This window comes from Lathyrus oleraceus, chromosome 1, assembly GCF_024323335.1.
Source record: "Lathyrus oleraceus cultivar Zhongwan6 chromosome 1, CAAS_Psat_ZW6_1.0, whole genome shotgun sequence".
NCBI lineage: Eukaryota > Viridiplantae > Streptophyta > Magnoliopsida > Fabales > Fabaceae > Lathyrus > Lathyrus oleraceus.
In genome coordinates, this window is record NC_066579.1 from 211,830,383 (window position 1) to 211,847,869 (window position 17,487).

Below are 17,487 nucleotides of genomic sequence, written 5' to 3' on the forward strand. Positions count from 1 at the left end.
GGCCGGTCAATAATAATGTGGGCAACAACACAAGTTAGAGATCTTGATTAGTGAATCAAGCTCCTACAACTTGCCATGCCAAAAAGAAGACTAGAAATGATCTTGTATTGATTTAGGTTCTTTGCTTGATTAGGAAGCAACCTATCCTTAATGCAAAGCCATTCACTTGATACATGATCAAGATGAATTAGATTTGAATCAAGGAAGGTTAAACCTCCCATGTATCAAGGCTAACCACCAACCTTTAACTCATTGATCAGAAAAGAAAAAGAAGAAGAAGAAGAAGATGAATATTAAAGTGCATTAATGGAAATGGAATGAGATAATCAACAAGCATTGACCCAAGATATATGAAATCATGGTCAAAGAATGGCAAACAGAAGCAAGATGAAGATTAAAAGTCAAGAAACAAATAAAATATTTTTGGCATTTTTAATATTTAAAATAAAACTTGAATTAAAATAATAAAGAAATGTCAAACTTCAAACTGACTTCAAATCAACTCTAAAATGTCCAAGGGAATTATCCTAAGTTCAACAAGGTCAAACAAAGTTTGACAAAAAATTTCAGCATTTTTAGAAGTCAAAAACTATTTTTAATCAATTAAAAATGCATAAATATAACCTAATTGAATTAAAATCTCAAATAAATATCAAATCAATTAATAAATTGATGATAATGTCTTTCATAGACCTATCATCATTCAAAGAGGTTGGAAAAATATTTTTGTATTTTTTGAATATCAAAAACTATTTAAAATGAATTAAAAATAACCAGAAAAGAGAAAATTCCTAAAAAATATCAAATGATAAAATACAAAATATTAAAAATCATTTGTATAAACTAGAAATTAAAAGGAGAAGAATGCAATTGGTCTCACATTTTTTGGACCAATAATGAAGGAGATATGATTTTTGGAAATAAAAGAGAATTAAAGAAATAAATAGAAAATTAAAATTAGAAATTAAAATAGCGAAAAAAACGTGGAGAATTGGATGAGGAGCTCATTAATTGAGTTGGCAAATCGCTTGGTCCACACATGCGCGCCTACCATGCGCTTTAGTCAATGCATCATACCTTGCCTTTAAACAAGTCATAAAATTGAGTGGATCAGATTGAATCTGGAAAACAAACCACGACCATGATCTAATCTGGAGACCAGACGGTGGTGTATACCACCATCTTCTCCGGCCAGCTTCCGACGACAGCAAAAATTGCAGAGAATAAAAATTTCACCAAATGCTACGATCCAGGTACCAAATGAAAGTTGGGGTGATGTACATCACCCTTGTACCAACCAATTCAGCTCTAGGCTTCCATAGAAAGAGGAATCAGAGCTTGAATTTTGTGGTGTTCAACTGAAACTTGTTAGATTTTGAAAATTCAAAGCATGAAATGATTGCCTCTATGAAGAGGACTTCAGACAACCCAGCAACAACAAGAAATAAGTAGTATGCAAGTAGATTCGAAGAAAATAAAATCAGAAGTGAACCTCTGAATTGAAGAGCTTGAGAGCACGATCTCTTGATGTTTAAGCTTGTAGTGTGTTCTATGGATCAAGGTGAGCAAGGCTTAGGAACTGTAGATCTAACAATCAATCAATGAAATTGAAGTTTAGATCTGAAAAAATTGAGAGAAAATGGTGAGTTCCTTTGAGTATGGTTGAGGGATTAATCGTGCAGCATGTAAGGCGCCTTGAGGTTATTGAAATGAGAGGCATAAGGCACTTATTTATAGAAAAAGCATGGCTGAGTTCATGATCATTTCATGTGCATGGATGGAAAGGGCCTCCATGCATGGGCCTGTACAGGCGCATGGAGGGCCCAATTCCACTTGGATTTGCAAGATTATGCCTAATGAAATCAGAATGGACGTGAAGATTGTGTATGCTTAGCTCATGCAATGCATTTTTAATGAGTTTCCAAAATTGTACCAAATTGTTCATGCTTTCGAAAATGGCATTTCCAAAACTGAAGCATAACCTTATGGGTAATCGTTGGAAATATTTTTGCATGAGGATCATTTGTTATGTTGACCAAAACTTCATTTGACATTTCGAAATTGGTGAAAAATGATCATGAAGTGTGGGGTGCAAATCATGTACATGTGAAAATTTCAAAAATAGTCAAACTTCAAGCCCTTCTGTTTCAATGCTGCAAGCTCCAAATGACAAAGTCTTCAACATAAAAGTTGTAGATATTTTCAATACAATCAATTTGGACTTAAACTTTGAATCATTTAGATTTTTGATGAAGAAGTTATGGGCACTTGAAGTTGGACTTTTTCACATTTTAATGCCTTTGGTCCAAAGTGACCTATAATGTTTTGCATTATTACATGTATTTCTTTTAGGATTATGAAATTTTTCTCAACATAAGAAATGAATTAGACATCTTAAAATTTCTAATGCATTTAATCCCACCTCAAAATCATAAAAAAATGAATGAGTTATGTCCTTATGAAGTTGACCCAAAATAAGGGTTTCAGTCAAAATGACCTATAATGTTTCGAAATGGATGATGACCTTTCAAGATTCAAATAAATTTTTTATGAACATGAAAGTTGTTCATATGGTTCTTAATAACATTTTTTCTCTTGGGATCATCTCTATTTGACAAACACATCAAAACTTAGGTCTCAATGTACTTCAAAATAGTCAGATGAATTGACTGATCAACTTCTCAAGTCCAAACCTCATATATTGATGAATTAATGATTTAGGACACTCAAATAAGCTCAAATATGCATGAAATGATGAATTTAAGAACTTACCTTGATTATATTTGATCATGGGTTGAGGTTGCTTCATAAGCAAGGCATAGTTGATGAACAGATGAATTAGGGTTTCCTTGGGAAACAAGCCTCAAACCCCTGATTTGCTTTGATCAAAATGATGATTGAGATACTTGGGAGGAACATTTAATGGATGAGAGATTTGGGAACCATTGTCAAGCTTGATTTTATCTTCACCTGGCTATATCAATGCACATAGGATCTCCTAGAAGCTTTGGATCTTGTGACTGCTCAAGCTACAAACAAAAGATGTTAGTGACATATTTTTGTGCTTTTGGTTAGTAAATAAAATAAGAAAATCAATAATATACAATTCAAGCATGCTTGATGATCTCACACCAACTCACAAAAGTTCCCACCCAAAGGTTAAGGAGCCAAGATGCTATGATCCTTGAGGCAAGATGCAAATGCAATGTTATGATGCCATGAGGGATCTTAGGGTCAAAATTGGGGTCTTACCCTCTCTTTTATGTTCTTTTTAGGTATTTAGCTCTTTCGGGACCTTTTTAGAAGAAAGGAAGCAAAAAGACCAAAAATTAGGGTTTTGTGGCAAATATTGTACACATGGCGTTATGCATGGCGACCGCTATAGGAGAAGCCATGACACATCAGCCCTCGACCAGGAGGAAACCACCACGTTCCCATGAACTTTCCCACTCACACACATGGCGGGCTCCACCTTTGCATTTCACGTTCCCACTAAGGAGAAGTTGAAGGGCATCATGATCTTTGCAAGCTGCAGAATTCCTCTATAAATAGGTCGTTCTAGTTCATTTCCAAATCATCCAACTTAGTTTACAACACTAAGACTATATTATCATCTGTAAAAGCGGTAATCCGTCACATCGAGGGGTTATCGCACCTTAGTGAGATTGAGTTGGAGCACTTTGATTTTGTTGTCGTCTTTATCTTCAGAGTCAAAGGTTTATTTTCCTTGTACCAAATTTAAAGCCTCCGTTTGGAGCAGGTTCTAATTTAATCGCTTTTATTTAATTTCTTGCCACTCTTTACTTTATTTAATTTCTTGCCACGCTTTACTTTATTTAATTTCTTGTCATGCTTTACTGTATTTAATTTCTTGCTATGCTTTACTTTATTTAATTCTTGTCATTGTCTTTACTTTATTTAAATTTCTCGCCATTATCTTTATTGCTCGTTTTAATTTTTTTACACCCTTTACTTGTTCTTTACGCCTTACATTCTAAAACAACTTTTCATCATGATCAATATCGTTGTGTTTGTTTGTATTACCATGTCTGGCTAAATCTTTCAAAGGTTAGAATGTAAGGATCGTGGTTAAAGAGATGTTTCAAATATTGAATCTGTAGAAATGCTTTAAAGGCTGTTTTGATTTTTAATTCGAGTTTTTTGAAACAAACTTGGTTAGATTTAACTACTCAAGGAGTGCGAAAGCACCCTGGCTTAGTTAACTAGGAATTTTTATCACTTTAAGGAAAATTCTTGGGTAAACTTTCCAAATCAAAATCACTTTTCAACTAAGTTTACGAGTCTTATTTCCTAAAAATAAGTTTACTACTTTGGCGTTCTGCGCACCTTTTATAAGTGAAAATAAAAGGCCTTAATTTAAGGGTAAACTCGGTTCTGAATACGCGAAAGCGACAGTTCCTATTAACTGGATTCTCTTCAAAAGTAGAAAATATTGCCCATTGAGTAGTTCTATTTAGACAATCGAAACATCGTTTAACTGACGTGAAATACATTCAAACCTGTCTTTATCTGCACTGTATTTATTATTTCCTTTATTTACTGTTATTTTGCAACATCAATATCTCTTTTATACCACTTTAGATAAACATCGTAACGATAGTAATCGATAGATTGACAACTTGGTCTCCGTGGGATCGATATTCTTTTATATTACTCTGACGCAATTCGTGCACTTGCGAATAGAGCGATCAATAGCATGTTCTTTCTTGCCTGTGTCGTCATGTTGACCTAAAACGCAACCCATAGATTCATCGAGCACTGTGAGGTATATAATGAGGGGCCTACTAGGAACCGGTGGTATCGGGATTGGTGGTTCTTGCAAGTACATTTTTATTTTATCGAATGACACTTGGAAATCGTCGTTCCACAGTCGATTGATTCTTTCTCAACAATTTGAATATTGGTTCGCATGTATCCGTTAGATGTGATATGAATCTGGAGATGTAACTAAGTCGCCCAAGGAAACCTCAAACTTCTTTTTCTATTCGGGGAGCTGGCATTTCTTGGATGGCTCGAACTTTGTCGGGATCAACCTCAATACCTTTCTGAATGATTATTAAACCCAGGAGTTTACCAGATCGGACCCCAAAATTACATTTAGTTGGATTCAAGTGTAGTTTAAACTTTCGGAGCCTGACAAACATTTTCCTCAGGTTCACCAAGTGATCTTCTCCATTTCTGGATTTGGCAATCATGTCATCCACGTAAACCTCAATCTCTTCATGAATCATGTTGTGGAAGAGGGTTACCATGGCGCGCTGATATGTTGCCCCTGCATTTTTCAGGCCGAACGACATTACTTTGTAGCAGTAAGTTCCCCAAGGTGTGATGAAAGTTGTCTTCTCCATATCTTCTGGAGACATCTTTATCTTATTGTACCCGGAGAACCCATCCATGAAAGAAAAAATGGAAAACTGAGTTGTATTATCAACCAAAACATCAATATGAGGCAAAGGGAAGTCATCCTTTGGACTCTCTCTATTGAGGTCTCGATAGTCTACACGTATTCTGACTTTACCATCTTTCTTTGGAACTGGAACGATATTAGCAACCCACTGCGGATATTCAGAAATGGCTAAGAAGCCATCGTCAAGTTGCTTCTTAACCTCTTCCTTGATCTTGAGTGCCATGTCGGGTGTAGCACCTCAAATTTTCACCTATCATTGTACATACATTCTCATATTAGGTCATAGCATAACATGGTCCATTGCATAGCATTGCATTGCCTCTTTTGCCTCAAGTGCAAGCAAATCAAGAAATTAGGTCAAACTGATCAGGAGATCAGTCAACCAAGCAAGCAAGGGTGTTTCTCAAGGAGCCAAGGCCCCAGGGTTGGTCCAACATGTTCACATGACTTGGGGATCCATTTGAAGTGTTTTGGTCAAGGGTTGGATGTTCAGAGGTCATCATTCAATGCACAGTCAGTCAGAAACCCTGAAAAGTCAAACTTGGTCAACTGTGGTTGATTTTATGGTTTTGATGGATGGATTTGGTTTGAGAGAGCTTATTCATGTCCCAATAGGCCTCATATATCATGGCAATCAACATCATTGAAGAATTTGAAGCCAATCAGAAAATTTCCAAAAATAGAAACTGGACCTGTAATTTTAACTGCCAAAAATGGAAACTTCTTGATCCCAAACTTACATCTTGATACAAGCTTCAAATGAATTTTTGCCCAACATGAAAGTTGAAGATCTTGTTCTCCCATTTCCAAAAAGTCCAAGAACTATCAATTCCCATGCATGGTTGTCAAGATATGATCAAATCATTTTCACAAAATCTTGAACTTCAAAAGGCCATATCTCTCAAACCATTTGGCCAATTTTGGTGGGGTTTTTTCCTACAAACCACATTTCATCTCCTCTTTCCAAAAATGTAAATTTCATGTGCTAAAACATTGCCAATCAAAATGGCATTTTTTGACTTGACTTCATTAAATTCAAGTGGTGCAAAAGTTGACTTTTTGATTTAGCTATTTTCAGCACATTTGGCCATTTGGGAATTGTTTGGAAGGTTATTTGAGACTTGTTTGAGGCCCAAACTCGGCCAGACTTCACACCTCCATGTGCACATGTTCAAAATTAGCAATTTGGCAAAACCTCTTCATTTAAGCTAATCTTGTTTAGCACTTCCATTACCAATGTTAAACAGCAAATATAAGTCACATTTTCTGTCATTCTAAACCTAGTAGCAGCCATCTATCAGACAAAAAAACTCATTCTCTCAAAATCACCATTTTTCTCACTTTGAAATTTTCTGTAAAAAACTCCAAAGAACCACGAGTCACCTTCATTGTTCCATCACCTGGACATCATTTAGAAGCATTTTGGAGCATCAAACCCCAACTGTGCTGCAGCATCTTGTTCTGTTTTCTCCATGGACCAATAATGGTGAATTTCAATTTGAGGGTTTCCAAGCATCACTGAGCTAAGCTTCCTCGAGTATTCATCATTTCCAACTATAATCTCCACCTGTTTGAGCTTGAAGCATCCAAAGAACCACTGTTTCACTTTTTCTTCAAAATCAAGTAAAGTTTCGAATCTCTCATTTCTCTAAATGTTGCCATGTTTTATGTAGTTCTTGCCTTGCTGAGTATTGTGAACCTTGTATCAATCGAATTGGTTAACTATGCTGTGAGAAATCTGGATTTCATTTTTTATGCTCAAATAAGTTTTTGCTCGATTTGCTTCGTTCAAGATGAATTAGTGAAAATGGATGCCATATTCGTGTTATGTGTTGCTTGCTGATCATAATGGTGTGATCGATTGATGTTTATGGGCATGTTTGAATTTCACGATTTCTGTTGGTTGATGAAGACGAATACTGTAGCTTGAACCCTAAACACTGTGCTAAACCCTAATTATTTTCCAGTTTTCTGGGTTTCACGTATTGCATGTGTGTATGTACTGTTCCATTGAGAACCAACCAATCAGAATATTTGGTTCCACTTGCTGAAACGATGCGTTTTGATTAGTGACTGCAGGAATTGCAAAAATGCCACTCGGTCAATTGGTTGACTTGCTAAATCATGTCATGTTGTTCATTCTTTCCAATTTGTTACCTCAACTTACAAAATTCATTTCTCACTCATTTCAACTCCAAAAATCATGGAATTTTTTGCATCATATTCACATGAATGTCTACTATTTTATCATGATTTTTTCTGAATTTTTGGTTGGCTGGATTTTAAATGGTATTAGGTTTCTTGACATGTATGCACATTTTGTGCCTTTTGCCATTTCTTTTGTGAAATTGTGATGATGTATCCAATGCCCCTGAAATTTTTTGTGGTTAATCTACACTCATTCATGTTTGTTTTGATGTAGAGTTCTTGAATTTATCATATGTGGTTTGTGAGATATGAATTTTGGAAGTAGGGTGTGACAATTTGTGTCACACCAATGTTATGCAATTTCATGATTTTTGTTGACATGCTTCCTGACCTCCAATTAATGTGAAATTTTGCATGCACCTTCTCTTATATGTCTAGTTGACTTGTGATTTTTCCTGGATTTAATTATGGCATTTCCAATTTGTTTGAGATTTTATCCCCTGTTTGACCAAAATGTTGACTGTGTGATACATGTTGCCATTCCATTTGGGAAATCCTCATACCTTATTGGATGATCATGAAATTTTACATGTGCATACTAGACATCTTAAGATTTGCATTGGTGTTGATCCCATTCATTTCTCATCTGTTGTCATTGAGTTATGATTTTTTGAAGTTGATACATGTTTGATTGACCTCTTTGTGCATGCTTGGATTGTTTTTGACTTTCTGATTTTAATTGACCATCTTCCCATGATCCAATTGAGCTGAAATTTTATATGCATGTCATGTTATGGATTTTGATTGAGCATGAATTATTTGGTGATTTTTGGAATTGATTATGTTTGGTTTTGAGCTAAGTCTTGCTGTTGACTTCATTGAGCATGTTCAAATTTGCTTTGACTTTATGATTTTCATTGACTGCCTTCCGCTTGTCCAAATGTGATGAAATTTTATATGCTTACCATGCTATGTGTTAGGATTGGTCTTGAATTATTTGATAATTTTTGGAAATGTTTGAGTTGACTTTTGATGCAAGTCATTCTGTTGATTTCTTTGAGCCCTCCCTTGCCATGCTTTGACTTCTTTTGCTTGTGAATCGATGATGATGCATGATATAAACTTGAGACCAATTGAGCTTGCTTCTTAAATGTTTGAACTTGATTTTGGTTGACTTTCATTTGCTGTTTTGACTTTCTCATTCCTTTTTGACCCTAGGCTTGTCCTAGTGGTCCAGTTACTTACTGTTGAGCTTATGTTTTCAGGTTGAACACCAAATGCCTCAAAGAGATCATACAAGATTGATTGAGCTTGATTATATATCATGTGTTAACCTCTTTGTTTTGTAGGTGATATGACTCATATGACTTGAGTCTTGTGCTTTGCACATTTGTCCCTCTATGTTGACTGTTGTTTCCCAATTCCTTTTGCTTTGACTGTTGAACTGTGTACTGATCTGTTTGACCATTTCAGGTACCATTAGTTGCTTAAGTTCTTTGAACTTGCTTTGCTTTGCTATTTAGCAACTTGCTTGAGGTATAATTCCTTTTTCTTCATGTAGTCTGGAAGACCTGGCCTGTTACTTGGCCAGGCAACTGTCTGAAGTCCTCCTTAAGAGGCAATGTTTGTGTATGTTTAATTTGTCCTTGTACAGAGTCAAAGACCTCCTAAGTGAAGAGGCAATTGGCAGAACCAAGGGATAAGCAACCTATCCCCTGCTATTCAGTGTGTCTTCTGTTTTGCTCACACCACTGTGTTGATGCATTACAGATAAAAACCCAAGATCTTGTACAATTGTACAGTTGAGTCAGTATCAAATGTGTAAAAGGGTTCCCACTTTCTGAACCCACACATTCTTGTCAAATGCTCTCCCTGGCCAGGGATAAGAGCAATGAGGCACACCCCTCATCTCCTTTCATCTGCTTCACCTTAGCCCCTCAATGGCAAGGTTAAGAGCACTCTTCACCCCATTCCAGAGGTTTGTTTGTTGAGGTTGATGTGACCCCTCGACTAAAACCTAACCCTTGTGTGAGCCCCTTGTGTGTATATAGTGTGTGCTACCTGTGCTTGTATGTTTGTTTGACTTGCTTCCTGTGCAAGTTAGGTTTAGTTTAGACTAATCCTTGTTTGCTTTCGCCCTCGTTGCGATCCTTTCTCTCGCCCTCGTTGCGATCGAGCCTTTTCCTTTCTCTCGCCCTCGTTGCGATCGAGCCTTTTCCTTTCTCTCGCCCTCGTTGCGATCGAGCCTTTTCCTTTCTCTCGCCCTCGTTGCGATCGAGCCTTTTCCTTTCTCTCGCCCTCGTTGCGATCGAGCCTTTTCCTTTCTCTCGCCCTCGTTGCGATCGAGACTTTCCCTTTCTCTTGCCCTAGTTGCAATCGAGACCTTTGTCCCTCCGTAGCAGAACTACGGCAACTCTGATTCTCATGTCCAGATGAGATACGTAGGCACGAGATGCGATGTCTTGTCGAGTTTGACTAACAACTAACACTAATTCCTTTCTCTCGCCCTCGTTGCGATTGAGACCTCCCCTTTCTCTTGCCCTAGTTGCAATCGAGACCCCCCTTGCTTCCTGTGCAAGTTTGGTGTGTGTGTGGCTTGCTTCCTGTGCAAGTCATGTTTAGGATAGGTTGGCCCTTGTGCCATTTAGCTAGAAACCTTAACTTAGGGACGATTTTGCATGACAACATCTAGGCTCGAGTCGTAGTCTCCCTAGAGTTGTGTCTCCCTCCGTTATCTGGTTAGGCTAGATCCTTTTGTCCCTGCGTAGGGGAACTACATCGCCCTGATCTTCATACCAGATGAAGTATGTAGGCAGGAGATTGAGCTGATCTCTCCGGGCACCTTTTTCTTTTCTTTGAGTGTGTGCTTGACAGTTATAGGCTCGAGTCCCCGACTCCCTATTAACTTATCGTGTTGTCGTGTGCTTGGGGTCCGACATAAGTCCAGCGATTGGCAGTTGGTTTCCTGTGTGTGTTTGTTGGTTCGGATGCTGATATAAGTCCAGTGATTGGCATTCAGGCTCCACGTTTGCTTGTGTGTGTTTGCTTTCGTTTGTGTGCGTGTCAGCCGAGCTACGAATGCTCTGATTCTCCTTCGTCCAAGGAGATACGTATGCATAGGATGCGATATCCTAGCGAGCATGTGTCGTCTCCCCGGTCCGAACTACTTCGACTCTGATGTTTATGCCTGATAGACTAAGTAGGCCCAGGATGCGGTATCCTGCCGAGTCGGTTTCAGTCAGTTTCTTGTGTCTCTTTCAGCCAGTGTGTGTGTTTTTGAGCAGCGTTTAGCAACCATATTCCTTCCTTTTGTGCGTGGATCCCGTAGAGTACTACGGATGCGTAGGGGTGCTAATACCTTCCCTTCGCATAACCGACTCCCGAACCCATACTCTTTGGTCGCGAGACCATGTTCTTTCCTAGGTTTACTTCGAGCGTTTCCTTTCCCTCTTTTGGGATAAATAACGCACGGTGGCGGCTCTGTTGTTTCTTCTTTTCCCGCCGGTTTTTCGCGTGATGCGACAGCTGGCGACTCTGCTGGGGATAAAGAGAAGTTGACCTATGCTGGTCCATCTTCCCTGAGCGAGTCTCTCCTAGCGCTCTCTAGGTTAGGGTTTTGGTTGCTTTGTGCTGTGTTTATTTATTGCATTCATTATTTGTTCATTTCATTTATTGATTGCCTTGATTGTGTGCATTAATGTTTGCATTTATATTCATTATTCATTCTGCCTGGCTGGTTATCTGTTTTTCTTTGTGGGGTGGGAGTCAGTTGAGGTAAAAGGTCCAATACCCGAACTCGAGTGCCCTCTAGGATAGGAGAATGGCATAGTCTTGTTGACTGGTGTGGAGTATTCCTTAGCCAGTTGACTTGCGAGACCATTCACTTGGTGGAGGTCATGTTGAACTAATAATGTCACACAAGTTATTTGTGGTTAGGCATTATTCTTTCAATCATGTGCCGCAGAAGCCAAGGACCTTAGTTTACCAAACCCATCTTGGCCTATTTTTTAGGACCGTAGTGCGGAGGTCGTTCAGATGTCAGTTCTGATACGATTGTTACGCGATACCACACTCATAAGAGTTTCTCTTGAGAATATTCTTGGAATACGAGTATTCGTTCCTCCGATAATATTCGAGAGATGGAACGATGATTATGGGAACCTCTGATAGAACATGTCTGGCAGGTTTAAACCCTAGTAAACTCCCTTTGGGTGGTTCTTAACCGAGACTCCATGCTCGTGACTCTCAACAAACCCATGATTCGTGGTTGAGTCGTTCAAACATTGTTAATATCAATGGATCCCGGATCAGGGGTAAAACCTAAAATCCACCAAAGCGGCTGGTTGATATTAAGGATGTTTGAGCTGGTTCATGTACCGTTAATATCAATGGAACTTGGGTGTCGATAAGGTGAAAACCTAAATCCACCAAAATGGATGATTGATATTAGGGATACAATGAGCTTTCCCACGACCTTTGTTTGGCGTGCTTTGCTTGATCCTTGAGTGTGTTTGTTGCATTCATGCATTCATGCATTCATCTGCATCCATATCATCAGAAAAAAGAAAATTTTCAAGGAACTCAAAGGAGTTTACCTGCAAAAAATTTCAAAACATGAAAAAACCGCGAAATTTTTTTCACCTGATATATCTGATGAGATATTCTCATATAGGATCAAAATGCTAAATATTTCAAAGTTTGCAAATAAAACCCTCGAGTTCCTTTGAAATAAAAACAAGCATATGCATAAACACTTCATGCATCATTTGCATCAGCGGGTGTTTTGTTCCGGTCTCCCGTCCTGTGGTCTGACCCTGCGATCTTCATTTATTTTGAAGACGCACTTTGCCGGTATTATACCAGAGCCGACTCTGCCAGATTGATGGATCATCCTGAGCAAGAGAATTGTGAACTCGAGGGAGATTTTGCCAGACTTAGTGTTGTTGATGGATTTATTCCTGGTTAACCAATCCCGGGCTGGCATTGGCTACTGTTCTGGGGCACTTAAGGAGCAAGGTTTGTTTGAAAGTGGAGGATTCATCCATGACGATCAACCTGAAGAAGAGGATGCTGCTATCTTGGAAGAGGACGCAGAGGACTTGAACAATTTCATCATTCCTGGTGGTGTCTGTCACAATTGGGTCACTGTGGGCGTTCCTACAGTTGTTCATAAGTCTTTGTAATAATCACTTTGTTTAAAAACCCTTCTCCCATGCCAAAAGGAGAAGTGATGACATTGTTGGCAACATTTTGTGCAATGATATTTTCATTCAAATAATTCATGTTAAAACATTTGTTTTCCATTTGTTTTCCCTTTTCGCTTTTTGCATGAAATTGGTGATCACAAAAAACCTTAAAAAACAAGAATAAAAGCAATCTTTTCATCTGCATAACGATTGTCTTGCTTGATTTTCAAAGTGCTTTTTATACTCAAAATCTTTATGCAGGTTGTTTCTCAAACCCATTGAACATAATGATCGGACGTCATCTCCCAATTTTGAATTCCCTGTATTCGAAGCGGAAGAAGATGATTTTGAAGGGATTCCTGACGGTATTTCCCGATTTCTTGAGCAAGAAAAGAAGATCACACTCAGCTGCATCTCGAGAATCAGCAGAACAGCCAACTGGGGCATTTATCAAAAAAAGAGAAAAAGAAAAAGAAAGAGGAGGGTGCAAAATCAAAAGAAATCAAAAGAAAGCAAAATCAAAAGCAAAATCAAAAGAAAAAAAAAACAAAAGAAAGATAGCACCCTCAAAGTCCCAAGTTGGCTGATGCTGAATTCAATCAAAAAGAAAAGATCAACTGCCATGTGTCATGGTCGGTTATATCAGCAGGGAGTGAAGAAAGCACGCGATAAGAAGGTCAAGCCTCGTGTGTTCCGAGGAACCTTGTGCTCAAGAAAGTCTTGTCTTTCGTGCCCGAGTCCAGGGGCAAGTGGACTCCAAGCTATGAACGTCCATTTGTTGTCAAGAGAGCCTTTTCAGGCAATGTTTTGACACTTACAACAATGGGTGGAGAAGTTCACTCGTCCTGTGAATTCTGATGCAGTCAAGAAATACTTCGCCTAAAAAAAAAAAAAAAAAAAAAAAAAAAAAAAAAGCAAAACAGCTCGCTAAGTCGAACACCCCAAAGGGCGACTTAGGCAAAAAGGAGCGTCTCGGTGGATTGAAAACCCGAAAGGGCGATCCAGGCAAAAGTTAGAGACATTGAAAAAAGAATTTGCATCCCGCTAGATTGAGCACCTCACACTGGGGCAATCTAGGCAAAAATTAGGGATTTGGCAAGTAACTGCATCTTGACAAGAATGTGCTCTATATCTGTCATCCGTCAGGGATTCTCGATTCGTCGTCGACTGAAGCTTTGAATACATCGAAAATTCAGAATGGTAGAGGAAAGGTCATTATGTTCAATGTAGCCCTCTCCAATATATATCATCGATTTCAAACTTGTACAGATCCATGGAGTCTCGCCCTTTGCAGACTACCATTCCATTACATCTATTTGAGCTTTTACCCAATTATTTGCACTCTTATTTGTTTCAACTCAACAAACGTTTTGCATGTTTTAATTGATAAAGTATCATTGTTTTCAAAATAAACAAATTTTTCACAAAATTGTTCTTAAACAAAGTGAACATTCACAATGATGGAAGAATACTTAGGAGACCCACAGTGCTCTCCCGGGGGTGGTATGATTACCAACAGGTAAGACAATTGTTCGTATCTCGAGCATGACTGTATCTTTGTCCTGCAAAACCTCGTATGGTCTCTCCTCAGTGAAGTTTCCCGATGCAGTGTCGTTTGAAGTTATTCATCTTCATGTTCCCGGCAGTACAGATTCTTCCTCCAAATCCCTGTTAGCTCTATTATGGGGCATCCCCAGTAGAGTGCTGTTTGAGCCCTATCGTGGGGCATCCCCAGCAAGTTTGCTGTTTCAGACATTATTGTGGGGCAGCTCCCCTAGCAGAGTGTTTACTGAAGACTTCAACTTTCGCCTCTCCAGCAGAGCAGTCTTCATCTCCCCCCAGCATGGGTGCTTTTCTTGGAAGATTCAGTATTTGGAGGATCGACATCCCCGTAATCCGGCATTCCCTCAGATAGATCCCCCAGTGGAGTTGTTCGCGTAAGGAGCTTTATCAATGCTTTTGTATTTCACATCAGAGATCTGGTTGCTTCTCGGTATCTCAGATTTTCATCACGAGTTGTTGTGGCGCATACGCCTGTATGTTGAACTCTGTTCTCCGGTTGTGACTGACGATCCCTCCGGAAGCCTCCGGTGGCCTTCCTCCCCTGCAGGATAAATGTTCCCTGATATCCCAGTCCCCAGTGGATTTTCTTTGCTCTCTGGTGGCTTTGGTTTTCTCTCTGGACGGTTGATTCCCGGACCTGCGTGTTGAGCATGTCTGTTTGTCAGCATTCCTCATACATTCATCATGCATAATGCATACATGCATAATCATAGCATTCGGATACTCATGCTGCAGCTGTTGCCGTGTATCTGTTGATGGTTGTTTCCTGCTACCTGGTGATACAGATCTCTCCAGTAGATTTTCCTTAAGCAGATATGGGTGTGTCTGATCTCTCCATGTAGAGCCAACCCTTAAGCAGAAAGTGTCTATCCTTTCCTGCCATTTCCCCACTGAGATACATCCTCGTGGATGACGGTTGCTTCCGTTCCCTCCCTACACGGGATGGGTTTTCCCTATTGAGTTCTTTCCTCATTAGGATGAGTCTTGTTCAAGTCTGCCTTTTTGGATCGATCCTAAACTGGCTCCCCGTCGACTGTTTCTTGTGCTTCCCTGGGGCATAAATGAATAGTCGCTCACTAACCGGCGCTCATTCATCTTATCCTCAGCAGAATTTGGTGGCCTCTACCTACAAATCGGTAGCTGTAAGTCCTTTCTTTACGGTCTTCTATCCACTACCCGGTAGTTGTAAATCCTTTTTTCTCACTCTGTCTCTCAGCAGACCGTTTGTGGGCCTCTACCTACAAACCGGTAGTTGTAAGTCCTATTGTCGTGGTTTTCTACCTATGAGCTGGTAGTTGTAAAATCCCACTTTCATCCCCTGGCGGATATGGTTTGGTGGCCTCTACCTACAAACCGGTAGTTGTAAGTCCTATCTTTATGGTTTTCTACCCACAAGCTGGTAGTTGTAAAATCCCACTTTCATCCCCTTGTTGGAATTAACCCTTTGTGCTCATCCCGATGATGACTGGTTACTTTTCCGTGGTTTTCTGCCTACAAACCGGTAGATGTAATCCCCTCTTTGCAGTTATCAGTATCCGCCTTGCAGTATTGATATTCTTTCCCCTTTGGATACTTGCCTTGATCAAGCAGTATTGTCCCCATTGGGTCTTCCCCTGCCTTTGGGTATTTGCTCCGAGTTAGCAACTTTATCCTCTCTTGATTGGTCATCTTTTGCATACCTAGTCCTGGTACCCTGATGCCTTTCTTTTCGGTCGATTATTCACTTAACAACCTACAACCCGGTTATGGATAATCTTCCATGCGAGTGTATTATCTACGTTTTGACGGCTATAGATGATATGTCTCATGTTTTTCCGGTATTCAGACCGAAGGAGTTTCCGACGATCAAGTCGACGTACTCATGGCACTCAGGCCAATTTTCCGGTATTCAGAACGAAGGAGTTTCCGACGATCAGGTCGATGTACTCATGGCACTCAGGCCAATTTTCCGGTATTCAGACCGAAGGAGTTTCCGACGATCAGGTCGACGTACTCATGGCACTCAGGCCAATTTTCCGGTGTTCAGACCGAAGGAGTTTCCGACGATCAGGTCGATGTACTCATGGCACTCAGGCCAATTTTCCGGTATTCAGACCGAAGTGGCGTTCAGGCCAATTTCCGATTTTCGAATCGAAGAAGTATTCCTCCTCTCCGTTGGTGTCGATAAACGTCGAGTTTTTCCCAATCATCCGTTGATGATTTGGTTGTGTTCACTCTCCCCAGTAGAGTTTCCTCCTCTCCGTTGGTGTCGATAAACGTCGAGTTTTTCCTAGTCATCCGATGATGTCTGGTTGTACCCCTCTCCATGCAGAGTTACCTCTCCGTTGGTTTCGATAAACGTCGAGTTTTTCCTATTCGTCCTACGACGTCTAGTTGTACCTGTCCCCATGTGGATTTACCTCTCCGTTGGTCTTGGTAAACGTTGAGTTTTTCCCATTACGTCCGCTGACGTATGGTTGTATCTCTTCCAGTCATTCATTAATGTCTGGTTACCTCTCCGTTGGTCTTGGTAAACGCTGAGTTTTTCCTAGTTGTCCGTTGGCATCTAGTTGTGATTTCTTTTCCCGTTCATCGTCTTTGTGATGTCTGGATGTGGTCGTACCCTTTGAAAACAAAACAAAAAAAAACAAAATACCCAGTAATAAGTATCAGATCCCAGTGGACGTTTCCATTATTGGATCCCTGCATTGTGCAAATTTTACGGTTCTTGGTATTCAATCCCTGTTTACCCTGAAAGTCTGACAGCCGCTGCTATCATCCATTCGGGTTCCCAGCTGATTGAATAGGGGCAGCTGTAGCACCTCAAATTTGCACCTATCATTGTACATACATTCTCATATTAGGTCATAGCATAACATGGTCCATTGCATAGCATTGCATTGCCTCTTTTGCCTCAAGTGCAAGCAAATCAAGAAATTAGGTCAAACTGATCAAGAGATCAGTCAACCAAGCAAGCAAGGGTGTTTCTCAAGGAGCCAAGGCCCTAGGGTTGGTCCAACATGTTCACATGACTTGGGGATCCATTTGAAGTGTTTTGGTCAAGGGTTGGATGTTCAGAGGTCATCATTCAATGCACAGTCAGTCAGAAACCCTGAAAAGTCAAACTTGGTCAACTGTGGTTGATTTTATGGTTTTGATGGATGGATTTGGTTTGAGAGAGCT